Below are 4,147 nucleotides of genomic sequence, written 5' to 3'. Positions count from 1 at the left end.
TGTGATGTAATTATCGAAATTAAGATATTATGTGATTTATTTGACCGTGTAGGGTCCTATGTGATATTGATAGCCTTGAATATGTGTGAATAATTGTTATGTGTTGTTTAATGTGGTACCATTGGTGTATTATGATTATATTCATACTTTATTGGAATATGATACATGTGGAAATTCATGGATGAGACAAAAATAATAGGTGGATATTGGCTCACGTGGTTGTGTGAATGTATCATTGTGGTTGGGTGTGGAAATATATCATGCGACTGGTTTTGGAAATACTCATTGTGATTGGTTGTGAGAATTACATCTTCATATCATACTTGTTCATGAAATATTGGTACCACCGTGGCAACATCTGAGAAACACTGGCGACACCTTTTAAAAAAAATATTGTACCACCTTATAAAACCCTTTTCGAGGGATATGCAGGAAAAGAGATACAAGATATGTGGATTGTATATGGGTTGAAGAACCCCCTATGGGTCTTACATCGGAAAGCTTTAGCTCCATAAGGGTATACGGGGATTGTGCGATGATTCCGGAGGTTGTGCGACGATCTCGTGCATCATCATTATCATCATCATCATCATCATCATCATCATATACATTGCATATATCTTATTATGTTTATGTTGTGTTGTATTGCCTTATTGACTTGTCATCTATGTATTTGTCTTACCTTTCTTTACTTGTATTTGATGATCTTGTATCTATATGTTATCTCTTGTTCTATTTACATGTGACATAATGTATACTCGTGTTCTATACGTTGGTGTCTTTTTGTAATAAATGTGAAATATATTAGAAATATTAGTGCAAGCGGTGTGGGCTACCATTTTTGGATATTTTCTGATTGCAGGTGATGTGCCCTTAGTGTATATTTTCTATGATTTATTTACTACTTTGCTTGGTCGGCCTATGATACCTACTGAGTACAAGTGGACATACTATGCCTACTGCATTCTTTCGGTGCATGTCCTAGCTCGAGTGCGCCTCAACTTACTTGATTCGGGCAATTGTTGGAGCTTTCAAGGTAGCGGTTGGACATTCATGCATCCAAAGTTCACTTCTATCTTTCTATACTATTTATATCTTTATTAGTATTTAAAGACAGTAACTATTCTTTTGTGGTTATTTTTCTGGTGTATTTGACTCTTGGATTGTATTAGTAGTTCTTACACTATTAACACCTGGTTTTGGGCATGATTGGTATTTTAGATAAGGTTTTTCCACATTGTTATGATTACTTATATGGTTCGGCTTCATTCTAGAAGCCTTACCATGGGATATTTCTTTCTTTTCTTCTTTTCGTATCAGTTTAGATAATAGGCTTACTTGTCAAGGTACGTCGCGACAAGTGCCATCATGACCCTCATTTTTGGGTCGTGACAATCCTGCTATCATGGCTGATGAACAAGTAGCCCGCAGGACAGTTAGAGAAGTGGCGATCCCACTTCCAACAAATTTAACCTTACCATTTCATAAACCGGCTGCTGGAGGTAATTTTGAGCTCAAAAAAATATGGTGAAGCTTCTGATTAGAAGTGGATAGTTCACTGGTCTTTCTCATGAAGATCCACAAGTCCACTTGTAGAACTTTCTGGAAATCAGTGACGTATTCATCCCTAAGGGTGTGAATGACGATTATGTGAGGCTGACACTATTCCCCTTCTCACTATTAGGGGAAGTAAAAAAGTGGTTAAATGCTGAGCCAGCAAATTCAATCACATCATAGGATAACTTAGCTCAGAGATTCCTCATCAGATTTTTCCTGTCTGGAAAGTCTGTAAGACTTTGCAATGAGATTGTGTGCTTCAAACAGAAGCCAGATAAAAATTTATATCATGCGTGGGAGCATTTCAAGGCTCTACTACGAGATTGTCCACACCATCAATAGCCCAATGAGGTATTAGCTCATACTTATGTTAAGGCACTTGACCATAACTCAAAGATTTTGTTAGATTCTGTTGCATGTGGTCAAGCTCTGGAGATGACGTATGATGAGCTATATACTTTATTGAACCGAATTGCACATGGTAATCCTGAGTGGCATTCAGACTTAAGGAGTGCTACTAAAAAGGATGCAGGTGTTTTGGAAGTAGACCAGTTTACTACAATATCTACTCAAATTGCTGCATTATAAAATTAGTTGACTACGCATCTCAGCAACATACACTTGGGTGCCACATATCCTGCAACCACGGTTAATGCAATCTAACAAACTACAGGTTAGTGTGAAGTTTGTGGTAATAGTAGCCATTCATCTTCTATGTGTTCTGCAAATCCCGAGTCTGTAATATATGTGGGAAATACTCAATGGGGAAATTATGAGAATGCCTACAACATGAAGTGGTAGACTCATCCACCGTGGAACACCTAATACCAGAAAATTCAAAAACCACAAGCATAAGGAAATTAGTCAACTAGCAACTTGGAAAAGATGATGAAACAGATTCTAACTAATCAAACACAGTTTGCTGCAGATGTAAAGAACCAGCAAGTGTCCATGGGAAGCTTAGAGTTGCAGGTGTGTCAGTTACAGCAGACACTAAATACCAAGCCTCAAGGTGGTTTTCCAGGAGATACTGAAAATCCAAATCAAGTTTTGGCAATCACTTTGGGAGTGGTGAAGAGCTTCATAGAGAACCTCCAAAGAAAACAAATGAGGTAGATACTGATTCGAGTCCTGAACAGGTAAATTACAAAGTTGCTGAAAAGTTAAAGAAGTCTGAGTACTCAAAAGAAAAAGTTTTTGAAGAATTGAAGAAGATCCCACAACTACCTTTCCCGTAGAAGCATATAAAGGCAAAAGAGGATGCGTACTTCAAGAAGTTCTTTGACACATTCAGAAAGATACACATTAACTTACCTTTTTAGATGTTTTGCAGGGAATTCCCAATTACATTAAGTACTTAAGATATATGGTTGCTAATAAATTTATGTTGCAGGATATGGTGGCGATAACACTCACTGTAGAGTTAGCTTAGTGGTGACTCAAAAGATGTCGAAAAAGCTTAAGGACCCTGGGAAGTTTACTCGCCCCATTCAAATTGGTAACAACAAGGTGGTTCAAGCTCTTAGTGATTTAGGGGAAAGTATCAACTTGATGCCCCTATCTTTGTTCAACAATTAGGCTTGGGAAAGCCTAGATCGAGCTCTGTGCCACTACAGCAGGCAAATAGGACCATAGCCCGTCCTGAAGGAGTAATAGAGGACGTTCTCATAAAGGTTGGTGAATTTATCATTCCTTCTGACTTTATTGTTCTAGATTTTTAGGTAGACAAACAGGTACCAATCATTTTGGGATGTCCATTTTTAGCGACAGGGGAAGCTTTAATTCATGTGAGAAAGAGTACGCTCACAATGAGATTGGAGGATGAAGAGGCAGTTTTTAAAGTGTACAAACAGCTTAACAAACTATCCCACTACAAAGACTTGTGTATGATTACTGTGATTGAAGGGGATAAGTGTGGGGTAGTGGAGTCTATTCCACAAAAAGACCTCTTCGGACTTCCTCATTGAGCACCCTAAGACACAACCACCTAAGCCTGACATGATATAGATTTATGAGCCTAAAATGGTTATAGTTGAAAAAATTATTGACCTTGAGAGTTCATACTCAAGAGGTCAGAAACGAATAAGAAGATGACCTCCAAGTGTGAGGAAAAATATGAAAGAACTTAGTTAAGTTGAGTTGGGTCGTGCCGCGACACTAAATTAGGCGTTGCTTGGGAGGCAACCCAAGTTAAAGTAGGTATGTTTTATTTTTTATATTTTTAGTTTTTACTTCACTAGTTTTTGTTTTTATTGAGTCACAGGTTGATGGGAAGTCTGGGTACCAAAAAACCTGAACTAAGAATCATGGAGAAGACTAAGTGTAGGGTACCCTAAACCCTCCTGATGTATAAAGATTCTACTAGCTAAGCCTAGAGGCCTCAAAGAGTATTTTAATCTCTAAATCTAATCACAATTTATAAATAACTCAAAAAAAATATTCTCAAATCAAATTTAGATATAAAATTAACAAATAAGCAATAATACACATAGCATAAAACAAACAGTAGTTGAGAATATTTCTTTCAACACCAAAACCATAAACTCAAATCAGGCCGAGCTCGTTTTCCGAAGGGTATCTCCCATTTTTC

At 37.4% G+C, this 4,147-nt stretch overlaps 1 non-coding gene across 1 annotated transcript; it reads right to left on the bottom strand.

The window, feature by feature from the left end:
• Positions 1–1,793: 1,793 nt before the first annotated feature.
• LOC124889123 lies at positions 1,794–1,898 on the bottom strand. The gene has a single exon (XR_007047739.1). It is a non-coding gene; the product is annotated as a small nucleolar RNA R71 (small nucleolar RNA).
• Positions 1,899–4,147: the final 2,249 nt, after the last annotated feature.

Source organism: Capsicum annuum, chromosome 11 (assembly GCF_002878395.1).
Source record: "Capsicum annuum cultivar UCD-10X-F1 chromosome 11, UCD10Xv1.1, whole genome shotgun sequence".
NCBI lineage: Eukaryota > Viridiplantae > Streptophyta > Magnoliopsida > Solanales > Solanaceae > Capsicum > Capsicum annuum.
Note: the sequence above shows the minus strand (reverse complement) of the source record. Positions and strands in the feature narration are given on the sequence as shown.